Source organism: Garra rufa, chromosome 13 (assembly GCF_049309525.1).
Source record: "Garra rufa chromosome 13, GarRuf1.0, whole genome shotgun sequence".
Taxonomy (NCBI): Eukaryota; Metazoa; Chordata; class Actinopteri; order Cypriniformes; family Cyprinidae; genus Garra; species Garra rufa.
Window position 1 is genome coordinate 2,744,348 of NC_133373.1, and position 25,564 is coordinate 2,769,911.

General features: G+C 33.7%; 1 long non-coding RNA gene across 1 annotated transcript; it reads left to right on the forward strand.

The window, feature by feature from the left end:
• Positions 1-21,859: 21,859 nt before the first annotated feature.
• On the forward strand, positions 21,860-24,499 carry LOC141283734 (uncharacterized). Its single transcript, XR_012338201.1, has 4 exons — positions 21,860-21,971; positions 22,874-22,983; positions 23,072-23,143; positions 24,120-24,499. It is a non-coding gene; the product is annotated as an uncharacterized lncRNA (long non-coding RNA).
• Positions 24,500-25,564: the final 1,065 nt, after the last annotated feature.

Sequence of the window (25,564 nt, forward strand, 5' to 3'; positions counted from 1 at the left end):
CATGCAAATATATGTGAAAAATGCACCTTTTTGTGATTATTCATGTAAACCTTTGGCAGTTATGTCTCAAATGAATGTAAACAGTTGAGAATGAAATTGATGATTGGATCTGTGCAGCTCTTAAAGCGGCCACAATTAATATCCCTTCTGCCGTCTCTGTGCTTAGTGTTAATCAAACAGCAAAAGACAAAGACAAAATCACTCACTGCTCTGGACTTTTGTAGTTTTTATAAGAAACAAAGCATGTTTAATTATTACAGTGAAGACTATGCTGTTTTATTTTACATTCAATTAATTACATTGAGTTTTATTTGTATCTTTTTTTTCTATTGTATTGCCATCTTTAAATTAATCAATCGTATAAAGTTCCAGACCCACTCATAAGCGTGTTAAATAATCGTGATTACAATATTGACCGAAATGATCGTGATTATGATTTTTATAATTGAGCAGCCCTAGTTCAGATAAATGTTTATTCAGAGAGAGGATTGTGCAGTATTACAATACTTCAGACAGAATACAAACACAACATCACTAACCTGTGAGAGACGTGGTTGGCAACAGCCTCCTCTGATTTTCATATCATCTGGGCCTCTGCGAATCTGCTTGCGAGATCATTTGCAAATAATTACCATCAGCAGATTTATTTCACTCATGCACAGGTTTTAATTAAATAACATAGTGAAATTAATTAAGATTACATCCCTTAGCCACGCTGAATCAAATTACTGCATCTTCCCCAGCGTGCGTGTCCTGGAAGCGCAATTTTCTTAAAAAACAGAGGAGGCGGGGGTCACGGATGGGTTTCCTGATTCTCACCCTGAGCTAGGCAGGTTTGCAGTGTGTGTGTGTGTGTGTGTGTGTGTGTGTGTGTGTGTTTGTGTGTGTGTGTGTGTGTGTGTGTGTGTGTGTGTGTGTGTGTGTGTGTGTGTGTGTGTTTGCATGTCTAACACTGCCCTGTCAGGCCACTCTTGTTGTGCTGGTCGTAATTTGCTTCTTAATCCTTCAGGAATGATAACGCAGCATGAAAGAGTTCAAACGCATTTGCCCTTGAACTGTAGGAGATGGAGAATTGAGAGGGGTTTAATAATTTATCAATTCATTAAAGTCAGCTAGAGTGTAGTAAAGATGTGTCGTAAAATATGAAATGTATCCCTGCTGGAAGAGAGAGAGAAAAAAAATTAAAACAATATACAATGGTTTTAAAAGGAGTTTTGGGCACTTGTCAGTTGGTCGACAAGCTAGACCAACAAGAAACCAGCTTGACCAGGATGGAAATGCAAGCTAAGTTTACCTGAAGGCCAGCTTGGTAAACTAGCTTAAACCAGATAAGATCACTTTAAAACAGCTAGGACAAGCCAAAAACCTGCTTGGCAGGCTGAGTAACTAGACTAGTTTAACACAGCTAAGACCAACAGAAAACCAGCTTGGACAGGCTGATAAGGTAGGCTGAGATCAGCTGAAGGCCAGCTTGGCTGGACTGGAAGACCAGGTAAACTAGCTTAAACCAGATAAGACCAGCAAACTTTTTCAGCAGAGATGTTGAAACAGAGCATAAACTGGAAATTTAATAAATAAATAAATAAATAAATAAAAAGGAAATGGAATGTATAAATCATTTTTTTTTTTAAGCTAAGACCACTTCAAAACCAGCTTGGCCAGGCTGGTAAGGTAGGCTAAGATCAGCTGAAGGCCAGCTTGGCTGGACTGGTAGACCAGGTAATCTAGCTTAAACCAGATAAGATCACTTTAAAACAGCTAGGACAAGCTAAAAACCAGCTTGGCTAGGCAGGCTCAGTAACTAGACTAGTTTAATACAGCTAAGACCAACAGAAAAACAGCTTGGAAAGGCTGGTAATGTGAAATAAGATCAGCTGAAGACCAGCTAGACTGGACTGTAAGACCAGACAAACTGGCTTAAACCAGATAAGACCACTTTAAAACAGCTAGGGCAAGCTAAAAACCAGCTTGGCTAGGCAGGCTGAGTAACTAGACTAGTTTAACACAGCTAAGACCAACAGAAAACCAGCTTGGACAGGCTGATAAGGTAGGCTGAGATCAGCTGAAGGCCAACTTGGCTGGACTGGAAGACCAGGTAAACTAGCTTAAACCAGATAAGACCAGCAAACTTTTTCAGCAGAGATGTTGAAACAGAGCATAAACTGGAAATTTAATAAATAAATGAATAAATAAAAAGGAAATGGAATGTATAAATCATTTTTTTTTTTAAGCTAAGACCACTTCAAAACCAGCTTGGCCAGGCTGGTAAGGTAGGCTAAGATCAGCTGAAGGCCAGCTTGGCTGGACTGGTAGACCAGGTAATCTAGCTTAAACCAGATAAGATCACTTTAAAACAGCTAGGACAAGTAAAAAAAAAAAAATTGTTTGACTAGGCAGGTTAAATAACTAAACCAGTTTAACACAGCTAAGACCAACAGAAAACCAACTTGGCCAGGCTGGTAAGGCAGGTTAAGTTCTTCTAAAGATCAGCTTGGCTGGACTAGACCTAGACTAAACCAGCAAACTTTTTTAGTTGGATAAGACCAGCAAACTTTTTCAGCAGAGAGGTTAAAACAGAACATAAACTGGAAATCAATAAAAAAATGGAATGTATAAACTGAATAATTAGTTCCTCTTAATAAATGAAGGAAACTATTTCTTTTCAGCTAAACCACTCCAAACCCAGCTTTGCTAGGCTGGTAAGGCAGGCTAAGATCAACTGATTCAACTGCTGATAGCAGTTTTGCCATGCTAGGAGGCTAGTTAGACCAGTTTAAGACAGTCTGGACAAGCTGAAAACCAAATTGGACAGGCTGGGAAATCAGATAATAATAGTTTAAAGCAGCTAAGACCTACAGAAAAGCAGTTTTGCCAAGCTATGAGGCTAGTTAGACCAAAAGTTAAGACAGTCAGGACAAGCTGAAAACCAGCTTGACCAGGCTGGGATGTCAGACAAGAATAGTTTAAAGCAGCTAAGACCAGCAGAAAATCAATTAAGCCAAGCTAGGAGGCTAACTAGACCAGTCTAAAACAGTTAGGATCAGCTGTAAACCAGCTTGTTCAGACTGAGATACTATTTAAACCAGTTTAAAATAGGTGAGATCAGCTGATGACCAGCTTGACCAGGCAGGGAGAGCAGCTAAGAATAGTTTAAAACAGATAGGACCAACTGAAAACCAGACTCAGAAACCAGCTAAGACCAGCAGAAAAGCAGGTTGACCAAGTTGGCTAGACAGACCAGTTTAAAACTGCTAGGATCAGCTGAAAACCAGCATTGTTGGACTATAGACCAGTTAAACTATCTTAAACCCACTAAGACCAGCAAACTTTTTAGCAGAGCTGTTATAAGAAACTGGAAATTCACAAAAAGATGGAAATAGATACGTATCAAACCTTCATAATCTATTTTTCCCCTCTCGTTAAATGAAAGAAACTAGTTTTTAAAGTATGTAATGAATTTCAAAGGCGTTTCATCATGATATTGCATTCTCACACCCCAATCACTGGAGACTGTAAAATGAAATAACCTTTAAGTATAATAGTAAGCTGAATAGAGGGTCATCAGGCAGATTGTGGTTGAGAGGGTCTGCAGAGAGATGATTAATAAACATTGGGTCTGGTTTCTGCTCATTAACATGTCTGCCTCTGATTTTGATGAAGGAGCAAATGAACTAGCCGAGATTAAACTGAACTTTTAAGTTAGTTGAGTGTGTGGGTGGTGGAGAGGCCAAAAAAAGAGAGACAACACATTGTGAGCGTATGTGTGTGTGAGTGTGTTTATGGCTGTGTGAATGTGTGTGCGTGAAAGGTTCGGCATTGGCAGCTTTGCGCTCAGCGTTCAGCCTGTCTGTTAGTTTCGGATGGCTGCGTGCACTTCATCTTTCATCACTGTGATATCCATCTAGAGACAAGCTTCGCTCCTGACGACTGCCACCATGCTGGCTCCCAGCCCCTCCAATGAGGCTCCCAACCTCCATTCCTCAACTTCCTGATCCTGGCAACAGCACATGAATATGCATTCACCTTCACCAGCGAGAGAGCGAGAGAGGGACTGCACTGCAGCTCTCTCAGTCTTGTCGTCCTAATGTGCACTCTGAGGCCTGCCTGTAACTGCTTGGCCTTGCCGCCTTCAGATGAAGCACTGAAGCGAGAGAGTCTATAGATGCCTGAAGAGTGATTTCCCAGGTGGTCGGAGGGACTCACGTGCGCTCCTCTGGCTCGTAGCGAAGCGGCTGCTCACGTTTATGTCGGCTCATCGAATATTCTGTCCTCTCGGCCCTAGCTGAGAAGCTGAGTTTAGGAAAATGACAAAAATCAATAGTTATTTATTCGGCTTAAAATTAAAACCTACCAGGCCACAAAGCAAAAAGACACTGGATGAGAGATCAAATGAGGAGGTTTTTTTCTAATATTTCTAATTTCAGATGTATATGTGCAATGAGGCAAAGTCCTCAAAGTTTTATTTATTTATTTATTTATTTATTTATTTATTTATTTATTTTTAATCAAATGTAAATGAATGTCCCAGACACATTTTCTACTTGGGGGTTGGGGGTAACGCATTACAAGTAATGCAAGTTATGTAATAATATGTGACCCAGGACCACAAAACCAGTCATAAGGTTAAATTTTACAAAACTAAGATATATAAGCTCAATAAATAAGCTTTCTATTGATGTATAGTTTGTTAGGATAGGACAATATTTGGCCGAGATACATCTATTTGAAAATCTGGAATATAAGGGTGCAAAAAATTCAAAATACTGAGAAAATCACCTTTAAAGTTGTCCAAATTAAGTTCTTAACAATGCATATTACTAATCAAAAATTACATTTTGATAGGTTTACAGTAGGAATTTTACAAAAAATCTTAATGTAACATGATATTTACTTAATTTCCTAATGATTTTTGACATAAAAGAAAAATCAATAATTTTGACCCATACTATGTATTTTTGGCTATTGCTACAAATATACCCCAGCGACTTAAGACTGGTTTTGTGGTCCAGGGTCACATATTACTTTTTCCAAGTAACGCATTACTTTTTAATTGACAAAAATATATTTTTTTTCCCCCCACATTTATTGATTAAAATCTCTCCTGTCCCCATGTTGAGAGAAATTGTGAGTAAGATGTTACTTTAGTTCTAGAATAAATGTGAACATGCATTAATTCATCTCACTCACTAAAAAAAAAAAAAAAAAACAGATACAGTGTTCTTCAAAATGAAGAAAAACATTGAAATTCAATGCAAACCTGCAATAATTAAAAATGTTAAATAATACAAATATCCTTTATGTATTTAATCCCATTTTATTAACCAATGTTTTTGCTGCCATCCTTCGATGATCCAATTCATCTACTGTACATCTACTGATCCAACTGGTCGACTGTACAGACATGAATTTACTTTTCTCTAAGCCTGAGGCTTTTGGTGTAAAAAGACTTTTACATTTGACAAAAATATTACTTTTTATATTAAAAACAAACAAGCAAGCCCTGCCCATATTTAAAAAGTAATGCAAAAGTAACGTAATGCATTACTTTCCATAAAATGTAATTAGTTATTTTTTTAGGGAGTAACTCAATATTGTAATTCATTACTTTTAAAAGTAACTTTCCCCAAACTGATCATAAAAAAAACAAACAAACAAAAAACTAAAACAAAACATTAACAATGTAATATTCTATTTTTAAGCCTCTTACTTTTATTCCAAAATTACTCAAGGCAGTAACAATTAAAATAATATATTTTATTTGTGAACTCATGTTCAGCTATTCTTTTTAATAGCGAGCTTTTAAGAATTTGTAAATTTTGATTGGATAATATTTGGCCGACATACAACTGTTTGACAAAACTGTAATCTGACGATGCATAAAAATCAAAATATTGAGAAAATCACCATTAAAAATGGTCTAAATGAAGTTCTTATAAATGTATATTACTAATAAAAAATTACATTTTGATATATGTCAAGTGGCACGGGAATATTTGTAGCAATAGCCCAAAATACATTGTATGGGTCAAAATCATTGATTTTTCGTAAAGATCTTGTATATATTGTATATATATATAAATATATATAAATTAGCCTTATGATTGTTTTTTGGTCCAGGGTCACATATTTATGGTAGGAAATTTACAAAGTATCTTCATGGAACATGATCTTTACTTAATATCCTATTGATATTTGGCATACATTTTTGGCATAATTTTGACCCATACAATGTATTTTTGGCTATTGCTACAAATATACCTATGCTACTTAAGACTGGTTTTGTGGTCCAGGGTCACATATTGACATTGTATCATTATTTTTTTTTTCATTCAATATTTTGAGCCAATATTACTCAGAGGATATGCCACTGATATACTGTATATGTGGCCACAATAAATATATTTTCGTCTGCAAATCATGCATGGGGCTCCGTAGCCTAGTTTTATAGCCAACACATCAAAATAGGTACACTTCTTGAAAGTACATGGTATAAAATGTTCTTTAAAGTTAAACTTTTCAAGCATGTGACACGACGTCCACCACATGCTGCATGTCTTTGCTTGTCCTGAACTGTGCAGTTGCCTCGACAAACTGCTATAACTGAATCAGTTTTATTTTTGGAGACAGATGCATTTGAGCCGTGCTGTGAAACTGACATCATACTACATGGGAAGGAAAGGTTCCCTGCAGCTTCCGTTAGCTGTAAACAATACGGCAAAACGGGTCAAATCTGTGTCTGTCTTCAGTATATTGACTCCCAAACTGAGATGATGGAGTGTTATGAACATTAAACCACAAACTTAGTGATGAAAAAATTACTCAGCCAAAAACGAACATTCTGTCATTATTTAATAATCCTCATACCATTTAAAGAACACATGACTTTCTTTATTCTATGAAACCTATTGAATTGTTTTGGTTGTTTTTATCCTTACTTTTATGATAAACGGTCCCTAAAGATCTGAAATGAACTCTAAAAGTATGGGATTATTTTAGACTCAAAATAATGAATCGATTCACAATTATCTGCATAATTGCAATTTTATGCATATCTTAGTAACCACAAACAAATGCCTTTTAATTTGAGTCAGTGTAATTCAGGATTAAATGATAGTGCGTTGATTTGTACAAACACAAGTTTGCAAATAAAAATGTTCTGTTCTGCATTAATATATCATAAATTGCTCATGCAAAAAGGATTCTGTGGATTTGTGGATCAGGTGACACACCTGCATTAACTGGCATCTTGTTCAAGTTAATTTGGATTTTGAGACTTAATTTTCGCAGTTTACAACATTTCAAACAGGAACAAGGCCCAGTGCAATTCATTAACATGTACAAGGTTTGGAAAATTCGCAAATGTGCGTCATTACACTGAAACAAATGCTTTCCAACCGGTGTCTGTAGAGTTAAGAATTACATTAATGTGCAGCATTTTGTTCAAACAGAGACATATTTGTGAATACAAATGTTATGGTTTTTGCATGAGCAATTTATGATATATTAATGCAGAACAGAACATTTTTATTCACAAACATGTCTGTGCTTGTACAAATCGCTGCACAATCATTTAATCATTTACACTGACTCAAATAAAAAGCGATTGTTTGTGGTTAGTAAGATACATGCATAAAATGTATGCAGTACATGGATAATTGTGCGTGAATCCATAAATCATTTTGAGTCTAAAATCATCCTATATAAAAGCAACTTCAGGTGGCATAATTATATGAAGTCATACAATGGTTTGTATGCATAATAGACCAAAATCTGCAATATTTATTTAATGACAATCTTGACCTCTATTAAACTAAACCAAATCAGTCAGTCCAAATCAATTAGTTAATAACTGATTCACACCAAGTCTGAAAAGTGACTCACTGAAATAATATGTTCATGAATTAGACACTATTTCTCGTGTAAACACAACTTTTCGAGCATAATCTGTCTATCGTAAGACATGAAATACAACACACAAATCATATGGATATTTCATGGTCTACATGTTCTATAGTAAACATTGAAAGTTTGTGACCCTGTCACACGTCTGGATGTGTTATAGTTTGAGACAACACGTCAAGTCCTTCCCACGAGCTCTCAGATGATGACTCTTTTGATCCGAGTCGTTTTCATGGTAATACGGTGCATCCGGGCTCACTGACCACATGTTCTCACATACTTGTGCGAGTACGAGACTCAAGGGAGCAATTACAGTCAGTGAGAGATATGGATTACAGTACAATTGCTTTTTTACCACACCACAGAGTCTGACACATTTCCACTTTCCTCAGACTATCCAGACGGAGGTTTATAACTTGAAGATGTTCTGAAAAGTATATATAGCACAATGTATCTTTGTGAGCAGATTCTTGTTTTTTTTCTGAATAATTGCTGATGATTTTCATATTAAAGTGGTGCATCATTCTAATTTCACTCATCTGTTTTAGACGATCTGAATGGATTTTTCTTCAGCAGTTTGTTCAGTAAAAAACTTAAAGTTAATTCATTTGACTTTAAAGCCGTGATTTCATCCATTACTGAAAAGTCAATCAGTCTGTGTTTTAGTCTCCTGCCTTAATCAAGGCAAGGTTACCTTTGAGACAACAAATATTGTCATATGATAGCACTTCAAACAGCCATGGTTCCTCTGCCTGAGGGTAGTTAACCTATAGGCCTGCATGTGAATTATTTAAAGCTAAATTCATGTGCAACGTGACCCGGGGTTTCAACTGCCCTGCTGCCTGGAAAATGGAGAAAGAAAGAAACTGTGGGTAAAAACTGTGGGAGAGAAACAGAAAGAAAGAAAGGAAGAAAGCAAACTACCTAAGGCAAAGGTAATTGCTAGCTGTATTTCATTAGACAGCCTTTGACAGACATAAACTCCACCTCAAAAAAAAATAAAAAATAAAAAAATAAATAAAAAAATTCCTAAAGGTCATGTCTGTTACTGGAAGTGCTTTTAATTGCAAGGAATTGAATTGCTTTCCTGGTTCTGGGAATGAAAGAGTGAACTAAAATAATCAAATGTCTACTCTTTATTTAAAGTTCATGAAACAAATACCAACTTGTTCATAAGAGGGAAATAAAAATAAATAAGTTATATGATGTTGATGCATACTGCAAACAAGCTGTTGCAGTTTATTTCATATAAATATGTTTTTTTTTTTTTTAGGTAGACTTGCTGTGAGAATCCTGTCAAAGAAGTCTCTTATGCTCATGAAGGCATAAGATTTGAAGGCAAAATGATTTATTTGATCAAAAATACAAAAAAAAGTAATATTGCAAAATGTTATGACAATATAAAATAATGTTGTTTTTTTAATATGCTTTAAAATATAATTTATTGCTGTGATGCAAAGCTGAATTTTTATCAGCTGTTACTCCTGTCTTAAGTGTCACATGATCCTTCAGAAATCATACTAATATGCTGATTTATTGTTAGAATTATCACTGGAACCTGTGATTCTTTTTTTTCAGGATTATTTGATGAATAACAAGTTAAAAAGAACAGCATTTATTCAAAATATAAATCTTTTATAACAGTGTAAATCTATGCTATAACTTTTTATTAATTTAACACACCCTTGGTGAATAAAAGTATTGATTTCTTTCAAAAGAAGAAATAATACAAATTTACTGACCACATACTTTTGAACAGCAGTGTGTATTGTTAGAAAACCTTTCTATTTTAAATAAATGCTGTTCTTTTTAACCTTTTATTGATCAAATTCTAAAAAAAAAAAGTATCACAGGTTTCAAAAAAAAAAAAAAAAATTAATCAGCAACTGCTTCCAGCATTGATAATAAATCAGTATATTAGAATGATTTTTGAAGGATCATGTGAGACCGAAGACTGGAGTAATGATTCCCAAATTCAACTTTAATTACAGATATAAATTAAATTTTAATGTATAATAAAATAGAAAAACATTGTTTTACATCGTAATAATATATCACAATATAATTATTTTTTTTCTGTATTTTTGATCAAGTGAACACAGCTTTGATGAGCGTAAGAAACTTCTTTAAAAAAAAAAAAATTACAAATCTTACTGATCTTTTAAGGAGTAGTGTATTTTGTAATAGCATGTATGGTGTATATACCGTTTTTTTTTTTTTTTAAATGAATGTTTTTTGAAAAAAAAAAGTCTCCTATGTTCAACCAAATACAGTTAAAACAGTTATAATTTGAAATGTTATTGCAATTTAAAATAATAATTTCTTATTTAATATATTTAAAATGTATTTAAAATGTTCAGTGTCACATGATCTTTCAGAAATCATTCTAATAAGCTGATTTGCTGCTCAATTTCTTATATAGAAATATTTATGCCTGCTTGTTATGCACATACTCTAATCTATTTCACAAACATTTAATTAAGAGCATTTAGGCATTTGATTAAAATTATCTTTACTTCACCCTCTCTTTCCTATATTAGGAAAGCAATTAAATTCCTTGCAATTAAAAGCTCTGTATGTTTAAATATGGATGACCCTGAACAGGTGGGCTTTCACAGCTGAATCTGGTTCCTCCTTTGATTTGCAAGGCACTTTTCACTAGCTGTGGACCAATATTATGTACATTTTGTACATTTTATGAGTCTGGCATTCTGTCTCATCTGCATCCAGCTATTTTTAACTGAACAAAGCAGTCTTACACTCTTAAAAATAAAGGTGCTTCACAATGCCATAGAAGAACCTTTTTGTCTAAATGGTTCCATAAAGAACCTTCAACATCTGAAGAACCTTTCTGTTTCACAAAAGGTTCTTTGTGGCAAATAGGTTCTTCAGATTATACAAAGGTAAGCAAGAAATGGTTCTTTAAAGAACCTTTGACTGAATGGTTCTTTGTGGAACCAAAAATGGTTCTTCTATGGCATTGCTTGAAGAACCTTTTGAAGCACCTTTATATTTAACAGTGTACCATATTTATTTTAATGTATTATCTTCACTCTGAACACACTGGATTATAGTGCAAAAAAAGAAAAAGTAAAAGGTAAATGACTACAAAATAAAATAAAAACAAATATTACAAATATGAGACACCCAACATCAGCTGAGTTTGTGATTGTTGATATAACATCTGTGAGGATGCAAGATATATCTTAGCTCATTATCTTTGATTAGTTCATTATGTAATATCTATTTTAGCATTTGATAATGTCAAAAACTGCACAATACACAGATGCTCATGCACCTTTTCTGTCTGCCAGTGAAAATAAACCCAAAAGAAGCAAAAGCATCAGCTTTGCTTGTCACCAACATCTGGAACAGATGCTCCACACCAACTTTCAAATAATCACTTCAAGAAACTCCTGGAACGCTGCTCGACAAAGAGTAAAACGAACTGCCATATAATACAATACAGTTATGTGAGCTTTAGAATACCGTTCCAACTCAGCTCAAGCAAATCCAGTCAGTTTACATAACACATTCATCTTCAAGAGAATCATCTAGAGTCCTGCTCTGATCAAGTCAAAACCTTGTTAATCCTGTCTGCTGAGGTGTTGATTTGTTTACTGCCAGAATTCCCGCCGACAAGATGTCACTTCCCTTGTGACAATCAGACGAGGACAAGCCGAGAAAACAATCTTTAATGGCTTTCCTGGAAAGGGGCCGACTGTAAATTGAATTTAAATAATTTCTTCTGAAATCACATATTAGCATCTTAGCTCGCTTTAATCAACTTCACTCACTCTCTCTGTCTGTTAAAGTGCCTTTAAAGTGCCCAGTGCTTTTAGAACACGGATTTTGTCTATTTTGTTGGTGTTGAGTCACAGTCTTTGGATTAAAGAAGCATTTGATAGTTGAGAGACGATGCAATGTAAGGTCAGCTCAGCATTTCAGTCCCGTGTACGATGAAATTTAGACCCCTAAGAACATTTTTGACTGAACTCCAAAAAGAGTATTAAAGGACTAACAAGACTTGCTCCCAGCAACTGCATCAGGAGTCAGTCAATCAAGCATGGTGCTTTCTCATGGCTCCAATTTACCAAATACATCCATCTTGGGAATATTTGATGAAAGGTTATTGTACTTTTCCTTGTAAGAGATTTAGAAGCTGATGTTCACAAGGTGCATTAAAATTCGATCAGAATATAATTGATTCTTGATGCCTCCTTCCTGAAAGTGGTCAGTGTTTGGCTGCTTATAAGCTATAGCTTTAGTGGCTGGCCCCTGCTGGAAGCTTGAACGCAATTTTCCAGTGGTTCCAAAATAATCGATCACATGGCATTTAAGGCTCAGGTGTTAGAGAAACAAAATCTCTGTACAGTAAATTCCAACCAGAGCCGTTGAAAAGCAGCTCTGGTTCCAACTTAGTACTTGGAAAAATTCCACTTGAAGTCATTCTCCCAAAACTGCCTTCAAAAACTACAATTTCAATTTCACTGAGATGTGAGTATATGGCATTCACGTTCACTTTTAACCAAATTGCATAAAACCTCTTCAGCAAACATTTGCCGAGGCAGGTGTTTAAAATATGGTATATTATCTTATCTGTTCATAATCAAACACCTGCACACTAGCATTGCATATCATCATTTATCCTCCGCAATTTGGTTGCTAGGAGACAGTGTCGACAACAAACAACTACAAAAGCCAACTCATCTCACACCTTTTGTGCTACAGGCATGAATGATATCACAAATCATGCAGCTCGTTGAGCAAAGATGTGCAATTTTTCTAGAGGTTTTTGCCTGTTGGACAACAAAACATAGGTAAAGTCAGACATACTATCAGTGAAGGAGGGGCAGAAGTCAAATTGCAATTAGCTGTTTTGACATGGACCAGTAAGCAACCACCCATCACTTTAAAAAAAAAAAAAAACACACACAATTTCAACTTAAAATAATTTGTTACCCTGCTGCCATAAAGTCAACTCAAATAAGTTTAGTCAACTTGAAATGTTAAGTTGTTAACCAATACAATTCACATTATAACCAGTAAAACCATTACAAATGCTATGATGGACTCTTTTTGTCCCAGCAGGGCCGCCACTATAATGCTAATATTTTGACGTTTTGACGGTGTTCTGTAAAAAGCAATTTGTTGAGTCAACTTGAAATGACTTGTTACCCTGCTGCTTTAAAATTTCAGTTAACTCAAATAAGTTTAGTCAACTTGAAATGTTAAGTTGTACTAAGTGACAACTTAGATATTTGAGTTGACTTAACAAAAATTTGGTTTGTTACCCAGCTGCCTTAAAATTTTAAGGCAGCAGGATAACAAATTATTTTTAGTTCACTCAACAAATTTTTTTTTTTCAGAACACCGTCACATGGCTAACATGGCTACTTACAACTACATAGCAACACCACTGCAAGTACTCACAAAATATTAGCATTATAGTGGCAGACCTGGTGAAAAAAAAAGAGGCCATCATAGAATTTGTAATGGTTTTACTGGTTATAATGGGAATTGTATTGGTTTTAATGGAAACTCTAATGGTGCCTGTTGGTCTCTACTGGTAATTAGTCGCCTCCTATCGGTGGCTTGTTAAAACCACAAAATTTTAATAGAATATGTCCCAAAAAACACAGGAAACCATTTTTAATTGTTTTAATGGTTAAAAGTTGATGGCTTGTAATGGTATTTTGTATGGTTTCTATTGTTTTTTTCAGCAGAGGGTTTGGCATGCCATTTGGCTTCACAATATGATGTTCTGAAATTGCATTATTTTTACATAATCATATTCAGCTTGAAAGACTTGTATGATAAATTGCTTGTCATGTTCCTTATTTGTAAGTCACTTTGGATAAATGAGTCTGCTGAAATATTAAATGGACAAGTAAACAAGAATAATCTGCTTTAATGTGGTGTTATTCAAAACACATACCCACAAAATACTACTATTCATCACGTTAGTTAAATAAGGTCATGTGAGGCAAGTTTAGTAACAATGCTACTGATTTGAATGAAACTTGCATATTTAGCTGATTATTGTCGTGTTTTGGGCTGTAGTAATTGGTCAGACTGGGAAAAATATTTGGAGTACTATAGACTGCCAAAAGTCATGACAAATCAAGGAGAAGAGTGCAAAAAAACTGTCTGAGGAACAAAACGCATTTGTGGTTGGCCAAACTGAACAAGATTTTCCAGAATCTTGACAACATTCGTGTTTGTTCTTATCATATCTGGTCAGGAATGTGAAATATTAGGCTAATTTCTTAATGAATACTGCTCGTATGTATCTCTACCACCTGTTCAGTTTTGTCAAAATATTGTGCCCTTTCCTGCTTACTAAGTTCTTCTCTAGCGTCCACATGTTTTTTCCATGGTTTAGACAGCATAAATTAGCAGAACAATGTATTCAGTAGTACATTAACCGTGCAATTCGTGCTGTTGCTTACATCAGAGTATCTCCAATATGGTTGCAAATCTGGGTGACTGACCAAACCATGATGTAAGTGCAAACTATCTATTAGATTTGTCTTGACATACACTGAAAAAAAAAGTTTGTTGAATCAAAGTTTTAAAAAAACATTGCTTTTACTTGTTACAAGTAATCAGTTTTTCTCAACTGAAAAATTAAGTTTGACCAAATCAAATTTTTATAGTCAGCTGAATCTAAAAATTCACTTTCAACCAAATATAATGTTTACATAATTCTATCACAAGTTATTCATTTATTTATTTTTACATATTTTTAAATTAAATATCAATAAATACAAATTTTACACAAATTATAAGCTTTTTACACTCTTAAAACACTTAAAAATGTTTATCACACTCATTGACATAATTTCCACTTTTAGAATTGCATAGATATTTGAGAAAGAATTTACAACAGTTAATAGTGGAAACAGCTTTAAAACTGCATGGCAAAGCATAACATAGAATAGAATAGAATGTTTATCTAAGAAATATAATGTCCATGTGCCATTGAAAAAAGCCAGTCACATTTCAGATGAACTTGCATTAACTTGCATTAAATTATTGCATTAAAAAAGACCCTCTCTCACATTCAGACTAATTTGAAAAATACAATGCAATGTCAACATTATAAATTCCTTATAGATTTCAATACATTTTACAAAGATTCTCCTGATATTTGGTGCTTTTTAAAAACATAAATTCACTGGAGCTTATTTTTTCAAGAAAATCATAATTTTCCTCTTGTAGTTCACAAACACAGTTCTTCAAAACACAAATAAGGATATTTTATAATGAAACCTGAAAGCTTTCTTTCCCTACAGTGACAGTCCTTGTAACTAAAATGTAGAAGATGCAAAAGACGTCATTAAAATTATTCCATATAAAATGTATGTGTTAATATGTGAATAAAAGCCTAAATTAAATGTGATCATCACATAATCATCACACACACAAAAAAAAAAATAAAAATCTTGCAGCTTCATAAAATTAAGGTTGAACCACTGATATCACATGGACTATTTTAACGATATCCTTACCTTTCTGGGCCTTGAACGTGGTACTTGCGCTGCTATCTACGCAGGATTAGAAAGCTGTCAGATTTCATCAAAAATATCTTAATTTGTGTTTTGAAGAAGAATAGTTACTAATGTCTTCTCTTATTGCTACCTGAGGTGTATGCTTCCTCTGTTTGGATATGTTTCCCTCAAGTGTTCCCAGTCAAGGAATTAGTAGTGCATTGAGCTCTCAGCTCTCAGTCTCCAGCAGGCTCTTCACAGTGTTTCATAAGTGTTGATCAGCATCAGGTGATGGCTGGGAGCTGTTTGGCATATGGGTTTGTTTTAGAGGGATTAATTGCTGTCGTCTCCACTATGTCCAGGCACAGCTATGTGGTAAGACAGTGTTGCCCAGAACAGAGCAATACCACCAACACTGACAGAATCACTTCAGACTGTCATTTTGATTTAGGTGGTTCTGACTGAATTATACTTGACATTTTTTTTTCCTTTCCTTTATTACATTTTTTTTTTCAGTAGCATTCAAAACACAGTGCATCCCCTGAAAGTGAGCAGTGAGTGTTTCTGTGCATGGAGAATAGGAGGGGCTTAAGGTCGTTCTCCATTAGCACCAATCCGCTTTTAAGCTTCCTCCCTGGTGTGTCTGTTACCACAGGAAGAGATTACAGCACTTTGTTTATCTCACATCCTTTAATATTAAAGCACAATTAAAGTGCTGCGCTGAAAGTTGAATCTCCCTCCTCAGGAGATTGAAGGCGCTCACCCACGCATACCCACACACACATTTACATATGCACACACTTGCTGACACACACAGAGGCATTTCACCAGACCTTGCATGAGATTGACAGTTCATATAATTTGCTCATATAAAATTCTGATCATTAAGATCAAGTAATGTGTAATTCTAAATGGATAGTTCGCCCAAAAATGTTGTTCCAAACCTGTAAGAGCTTACTTCAGAACACAAATGAAGATATTTTTGACTGACAAGTTCAAGGCCCAGAAAGGTAGTAAGAACATCTTTAAGATAGTCCATGTGACATCAGTGATTCAACCTTAATGTTATGAAGCTACAAGAATACCTTCTGTCGTCATTTAATGCCAACTTTTATTTGGATTTCTATTCTGTATAATTTGTATAATAGCAGTTACTTCTTAGACAAAGTTGTTTAATTTGACTGATAAATTAATTAATATGTTTATTCATCAAAGTGTCATAAAGTGACAGTAAGTGGGTCAAAGGTGTAAAAGGGTTCAAGCATAAAAACAACAAGTTAATACTGCTTTGAATTGTTGTTTTTCAAAAAATGTTTAAAAAATTTAAAATGTTTTCTGTTTATTTTCATTGCATTTTTGTTTTTGTTTTTCTGAACAAATAAATAAATATATTTTTTCCCAAATTTACAGAAGACACCGACTAAAATGTCATTTAGTTTAACAATCTTGTCAGGCATATTTACAACAGAAATCAATTTAAGACATATTAAAGGATGAATTACTTTTACCTCAAATACTAATTAGTTATATTTCCAAAATTTTTAAATGTGCCACTATCTTAGGTTTTGCCCATTTGTCAGTAAGAATTTTTTACTCATTTAAAACACAATGAAATTGAATGTGCTCCCTTATTCTGTTATATATTTGAATATGTACAAGTCAGAATAAGCATGTTTTTGAATTTTTACATAAATATTGTTACACTGAATGACAATGCATTATTTAAACCAAATTTTGACATTTTATTCTCTCAAAATGTATTTGAAACCTTAAAAGTAGACACTTTACTTGCATTTAATGTGCTTTCTATGGACATAAAATCACTTTTGTAAATTTATTTTGACGTGGACATCATAACATCTTTGACCCACATACATTTAGAATGTTACAAACAAATGTATTTTTCAAATAAATGCTTTCTATTCAACAAATAATACTGCAGTGTTCACAAAAAAAAAAAAAATAAATAAATAAATAAATAAAAAGCACAACTGGTTTTTTTATTATCATTATTTATAATAATGATAAATGTTTTGAGCACCAAATCAGCATATTAGAATGATTTCTGCAAGCTTTTCCAACACAGAAATAAATTACATTTTACATTTTTATTTATAAGTTTATAATAATATTTCACAACATTACTGTATTTTTTGATTAAATAAATGCAGCCTTGGTAAGCATAGCATTACAAAATTGTACCAACCTCAAACTTTTAAAGAGTAATGCACATGTGAAAGCATTTATATTTTTCAGATTCTGCCAGTATGTTGTGTATTCAAGCGTCTACCTAAATAAAAACAATTATAAACCATATTCAAATGAGTTCAGCCTGTATAATTCCATTTCTCTGTTTTTCCCTTGATCACACACAGTGCCACCACTGTCTGTTTAATTTAGCCATATTTAGATCTTTGTGGCCATAAGTCCACATAAATCTCATGTGGAGGTTTTATGAGACATGGCAACCATTTTCTATATTTTACATGACCTACAACCTGTGTTCCTTGTGAAAAGAGTGTGAAAGCAACGCTTCCCTTCGATATCCTCTCTGATCCTTTCACGTCCACTGAGCAGATCTGCTTAAACTGACAGGAGAACCCAGTCACATGCTGTCAAGAATGTTGTGCCATGGTCACACTGCAAAAAATGCTTTTCTTACTTAGATTTTTTGTCTAAATATCTAAAAATTCTTAAATCAAGAAGGATTTTCTAGACGAGTAAAAATTAGTTATAAGTCAAAATGAAGTGAGCTTTTGGTTAGAACAAGCACAATAATCTGCCAATGGGGTAAGCAAAAAAAATCTTATTTCAAATAGAAAACAAGATTATTTTTCTTACCCCACTAGCAGATTATTTAGCTTGTTTCAAGCAAAAACGCACTTAATTTATAATAATTATAATACTTTTTCAAGTATTTTTTTTTCTAAAAACAAGAATAATTTTTATTAGTCTAGAAAATCCTTCTTGATTTAAGAATTTTTAAATATTTTGGCTGGAAACAAGACAAAAAATCTAAGTAAGAAAAGCATGTTTTGCAGTGCAACCAGTTTGTATCAAAGTATCTATGAACACTGCAAAAAAAAAAAAAAATGTCTTACTGAGATTTTTTGTCTTGTTTCCAGCCAAAATATCTAAAAATTCTTAAATCAAGAAGGATTTTCTAGAGTAAAAATTATTGTCTTGTTTTCAGAAAAAAACAAGTCAAAATTAAATGCGTTTTTGCTTGAAACAAGCAAAATAATCTGCCAGTGGGGTGAGAAAAATAATCTTGTTTTCTGTTTGAAATTAGATTTTTTTTCTTATCTCATTGGCAGATTATTTTGCTTGTTTTAAGTAAAAACGCACTTAATTTTGATTATTTTTTTTCTAAAAACAAGACAATAATTTTATTAGACTAGAAAATTCTTCTTGATTTAAGAATTTTTAGATATTTTGGCTGGAAACAAGACAAAAATCTAAGTAAGAAAAGCATGTTTTGCAGTGCAACCAGTTTGTATCTATGTACACTGCAAAAAAAAAGATTTTCCTACTGAGATTGTTTGTCTTGTTTCCAGCCAAATATCTAAAAATTCCTAAATCAAAAAGGATTTTCCAGCGTAACAATTATTGTCTTGATTTTAGAAAAAAACAAGTCAAAATTAAGTGCGTTTTTGCTTAGAACAAACAAAATAATCTGGGGTAAGCAATATCTTACCCCATTGGCAAATTATTTTGCTTGTTTCAAGTAAAAATGCATTTAATTTTGAGTATTTTTTTTCTAAAAACAAGACAATAATTTTTATTAGTCTAGAAAATCCGCCTTGATTTAAGAATTTTTGGCTGGAAACAAGACAAAAATTCTATTATTCTATTATAATTATTCTAAGCAAAAACTCACTTAATTTTGACTTGTTTTTTTTCTGAAAACAAGAAAATAATTTTTTACTTTGATTTAAGAATTTGTAGATATTTTGGATGGAAACAAGACAAAAAAAATCTAAGTAAGAAAAGCATTTTTTGCAGTGTATCTGTCTATCTTTCTTTCTTTCTGAAACTTTGTATCTGTCAGAAGTCATATAAATAATAAAATTCATGCCAGTCTATTCACTCATGATATTTGTAAGCAAATTATTTTTGTTTGTAGATGAATGAGGAATAAGTGGCTGGAGTAGCTCTGTAGTACATCAAAATAGTGAATGTGTTTGTCAGCTAAAGTGCTTGCATAGTGGACGCTTGCAGTGTAGACAATGTCATTGATTATAATGGGAGTGATTTAGTTTTGACATGTTGTGATGCTCCACTCTCATCCTTTGTAGACATAATGTTCGTAATTTCAAGTTTGATCTCAGTATAGTACTTAAGTAGGATTGCAGATGCATAAACACACTCTCTCTCACACACTCAGACACACAAACCTAGCATTTTTTATCATAGTCATATCAGTCCCAACTTCATTTCCAAACCCTCCTTCATGATCAGATTTTTTCCCCCTTCTGTGCTGCAGTGTCCTAAACTCTTGTAATGTGGGATTGGGTTTGTGTGTGTGGTGTGGCCATCAGTAGCTCAGAGTCTAATCACAGCTGACCATGAGTCTCTTCCCCACCTCTCCACGCAGATATGGAGTGGGCCAGTGAAATTAGGATGAGATGAATGCTGATAGCAGGACCTGTGTGAGACACTCCAAGCCTTGCTATCTGTCCACTGCTCTCCTTCTCCAGCTAGCAGTAAACAGTATTTACTGATACTGCACTACGCACACACATCCTATAGATCTATACATATTTGGATTATTAGAGATGTTATTTGACACTGGCACAGGCAGAATAATGTATGGAATCACATTATATACAACAGGCGTTCCACCAAATTTATTATTTAAATATGGCGATATGGCAAAAAACTTTTTTTTTTCACAAGTTGTCTGAGCAGTACAGCCAAACGAATTTCCTTATTTTAAAACCAAAACCTACAAGGTAACCACATAGAATGGCAGATATTTAGGCCAAATGGGCAAAGATAAAAAAAAAAAAAAAAAAAAAAAAAAAAATCTAAATTTTTTTTAATTCTTAAGAAAAATAAGAACAAAGATAGGCTACATGTTACAAATACACATAAAAAAAAACAGTGCTTTAATTTTCAGTAGTTTTTATCAGTAGAAATTGAATTAAACTTTTGGAACCTTTCTTTTTAAAAGTGTATGTTTTTCTGTTTCAATTTATTAATTTTTTTATTATTATATTATTATTGGACCACAAAACCAGTCATAAGTAGGACAGGTACATTTGTAGCAATAGCCAACAATACAATTGTATGGGTCAAAATTGTCTTTTTTTTTTTTTTGCCAAAAATCATTAGGACATTAAGTAAAGATCATGTTCCATGAAGATATGTTTCTTACCATTTCTTACCATAAATCTAACAAAACATAAAATTTAATCAGCAATACGCATTGCTAAGTACTTCATTTGGTCAACTTTAAAGGCAATTTTCTTAATATTTAGATTTTTTTGCACCCTCAGATTACAGATTTTCAAATACCATTAGCTTTCATATTATGTATTAATCTCAATTAAAAATATATTTATTTTATTTTTATTTATTTATTTCTTCATTTTATTTATTTATTTATTTTTTTTTTAAATGTAATTCCAAATAAAACAAATTTGTAGGGCAAGTTCAAAGTTCAAATTTAATTTCTTTTTAAATTTAATTTCTCTTATGCTCATCAAGGCTGCATTCATTTGACCATAAATGAATGAATAATGAATTAATGAATGAAGAACATCCATGGAACATTTCCATTGCATTATTAAAAAGTTTTTCACACTAAACAAAAACAAAAAAAGGATTATTTTAAGATCTTCTCACTGAAAGGTTCTTTGGTAAACCCACAATTGTTCTTCCAGGGCATCACTGTGACTAACATTCGAACCTTTTTTTATAAGTGTACATATATTGAGTATACATGACCCATGCATATATTGAGTCGCACGGTTTAGAAGAGGCATAATAATTTGTTTAGTGGTTGTCTACTGTAGCCTACAGCAGCCCACATCAATAAAATACAGTTTACATGATTTCACGATCAATCCTAATTCAGGTATTGACTCTTTCTACATAGGAGAATTGCTGTTATAAAACCTTAAACTCTTAGAAAACTAAAGCCAAAAAACCATAAATTGTCCTTTTTTTATCTGACCAGTGGAGGCGTTTCAGTGCAAAGTAGTAAATGCTTTTCCCTCTACAATATCAACTTGTGCAGGCTTACAGTAGGTCATTAGCACACTGAAAAAAATGATTATGGCCCCAATTAAATTAAGCATGATTCAATTTCGCTAGTTTAAATAATAAAAATTTAGTTTTTGATTTTAATTAATAAGTATTAATTTGTTTTAAGCGAATTACATGTGTTTTAAATCCAAGCCATGTGAATTAATTAAATTCAGTTAGAAAATATTAAGTAAACTTTCTGCGCATGCGCACAAATGCACATTCTCCCTGGCGCCAAAAGGAGTTTCCAGTCACGACTCAGTCAGGTTCACGGTGGGAACTTTTCATTCCGGACCCGGAGTTTTCATCATTCGGTCGATTTACACGGTGAGTAATATTTATGTGAGTAATAATGTAGTGTAGCACTGTTTATTCCAGTAAATAGTTTGTTCGCTGTATAAATAATATCTGCAAAATGAGTCTTTGGGAGAAATTCCACAGCGACCAACGGACGGTCACATATAACTTACACAAATAACACAAATAATACTTTTTTATGTGACAGAATGTACTTTTAAGATATTTTTGTATGAAAATGTAGTTGTATAAGCCTAAAATACGCCGTTTATTTGAAAGGATAGCGTCTATTTAAATGCTTAAGCGCTTTCGGAGATGCTCAGGCCGGTAACGTTATTGGTGTTCCCGCCTAAGTAAAGTTAACGTTACCACAGCCAGTCCTTCGGGAATCTGCCGGCTTCTAATGTGGTTAAACATGACATATAACGTTAAATCCTTTTGGACGGGTCATCTTTAATGTCCTTAACTTGTTTGTTCAAGAGCAGTTTGTTTTGGCTGAAGGTAAGGTAGTGCTTGCGTGATACCGAAAAAAATTATTAACTTCTGTGGCAACTATTGCATTTAAAGCAATGATGGGCAGATCGTATCCTTAACTGCGTGTTTGTACTGTAGAATTGTTTCCACAGACTCAAACTTTATTTGTGGTGTTACGTTAGATGTGTTTCGTTCATACTGGACACCATCACAACTCCAAATAACTATGCCTTGTAATAGAAAGTTCCGGGAAATCAAAAATATGGACGAAGGCATGAAGTTATGAGGGGAATTTCCAGTTAGTTCCTATCAGTAAATCTCACAATATAACATTGGATTTCTGAATGTTTTTAGTGTTCACAATTGTAATCATGTGAACATGCCCCTTTTTGCTAGCTTTAATGGTGCAGCATTTTAAACTAGCAATAATAATTATTGTGTTTTTACTTTCATTTGAGGGACTCTCTGCATGTTCCTGTGACTAGGACACATACCATTTCCTTGATGCCAAAGGAAGTTTCCAGGTTCGCCACTTTCCTGAAGTTGTATTATTCCAGCAATATGCACAGTAAGTATTTTTAGTATTAAAGCATTTTACAATAAACAGTTGACTTTAATGAAATATATCATATAATGTAATATGTTATGTTCCACAGATCACTGCTGTTTTCCAGAAAGGAGGTCTTACTGGGAGGAAAATGGTCAAATATTTCGGCATTTTACAGGAGGTATGTATTCATTTATCAAGTGTCTTTTCCTTTCCCATATGTATTATTATTTAACACAGTAATGTCAAATACAGTGTCCAGACAAAAATGTCTCTGCTTGAATTTAAATTCTACTTAAATTTCAAATACTAAAAGGGTTATAGTTGCCCAAAAAATGAAAATTCTGTCGTTAATTACTCACCCTCATGTCTTTCCAAACCCAGAAGACCTTAGTTTATCTTCAGAACCAAAAAAAATTAAAACATTTTTTTAATGAAATCTGAGAGGTTTCTGGACTTGCATAGGCAACAATATAACTGGCCCAAAAACGTACTAAGGACATAAGTGTAACCATTTATGTGACATCAGTGGTTCAACCGTATCTTTACAGAGCTAAAGAATAATTTTAATGTGCAAAGAAAACAAAAATAACTTTATTCAACAATTCTTCTTCCTGCCTCCATTGTCAAGACTACAATGACATATGCGTGTGTTTTTCTTTGCTTATAAACATGGTTCAGCCCATGCATGTTCATGTCAGCAACACCAAACACTTGTGTCATGGTACTCTCATGAATGGCAGACGGTGGCGCGGAGGAGTCTGTATTTTTGTTTTCTTTGCGCACAAGTATTCTCGTAGCTTCATGAAATTACTGTTGAACCACTGATGTCACATGGACTATTTTACCAATATCTTTAATGTGTTTCTTGGCCTAAGAACATTTCAGCTGAGTTGCGTTGCTGTCTATGCAGGGTTAGAAAGCTCACAGATCTCATTAAAAATATCTGAATTTGTGTTCCATTTGCAGATTAGGAACAGCATGTGGGAGATATACAAATAGATTTGTCAGTTTTCTTTCTCATCTGCTTCCTTTCACTTTAACTTAAAAAAAAACAGCTGTTTATGACATACTGATTTGTTTTTGTGCATATTGGCTGGTAAATATCAGTTGATACCCAACCCTACTAATAACAGTTTCTTTTTATTTAAATATAGGACAGTCAAAGAGATGACCCCTTGAAAGACCCACAACACATCACCATGGGCATACCTGTAAAATCCATTACAAATTGCAGTTTGTTGCATGACATATGAACAGTTTTAGCACTATTGTTTTATTCACTATTGAAAAAATACAATATACTGTTTAATCACTATATACTGTTGCCTGTTTCCACATATTTTTTATTAATTTTGCAATTCCAAGTCCGCACTCAACAATGTGGCCTCTTTCACCTGTGAATTTTTGTTAATTTTTATTTTGTGAATGTGCAACGTTAAGTAAGCACTTGTCTTCCAAACACTTGTTGTATATACAAAGAAACTGTTACTGAATTTACATTTGATGACATTAAAAATAAATTCAAAACATTAAACTTGTTGTGTGTATTTGCAAAGCCATTTAAGAACCTCTCCTTAAGAAAAGGATTTTTTTAAGGTAAGTGATTAAAACAATTTTGAAATTTAGTCAACAAAATGTGATTATTTAAATGTAGCTAAAATAAATTGATTGCAACCACTTACCTTAAAAAAATTGAGTAAATTCAATGAATATTTTTTCTTCAGAAACAATTAAATAAATTAAGAGGAAGTAGCATATTTAAATTGGGCTGAAATTACTCATTTTTTTAATACTAAGTTAACTAAATAAAATTGTTTAAATCCAAATAAATGTGTTTGTTTAAATTTAGATCAAATCAATTGATTGCAACCACTTTCCTTAAAAAAATTTAGTAAATTCAATGAATCATTTTTTTCAGTGCATAAAGGTCCACCGAGCCTCAACATGGCTGTTTCACCTCCTGTCAAACATGCATTTATATTCCACTCAGCACTTTAGGCCTTTGTTGTCGGCATAAAGTCGTTCTGATTCATTGCAGTTTTTTGATGTGCTCTTGTTCCTGTCTCACAATGTGAAATTAATAATTAATGCTGTAATGCCCCTCTGATTCACTTATCAATTTAAAAGCACAAACAATGGCCTTGAATGCAGGGAGAATGCAAGACTTCCTCGGGGAATGGCGGCGGTGAGGGGTTTCATGTAACAGGAGGAAATAAAAGAATCTGCCCAGAAATTATTTCATGTCTAACAAAAGAGCGGCTTTTGCTTTTGTTTTTCTTTTTTTTTTTGGTAACTTGTTTACTTTCTCTATTTTGAACATGAGGCGAGAGAGAATTCCACTGAGAAAATGTATTTACATCTGACTGGTTGGCTTGAGATGGAGGAGGGGTGTGGCATTTATCAAATGGCCGGCTTGACAGTACATGACAAATACTGGTTTGATTGGTGGCAGGATGGAGATCTCTAGATGGCCTCCAGCTTATTGGACGGGCATGTCAAAATAGGGCTTGTCAGTAAGTCATCCAGGAATGGACAGATGCACCTGGTCCTAAAGGACTCTGTCACAGAGAAAGAGATGCAATATATTTAAATATTAGCT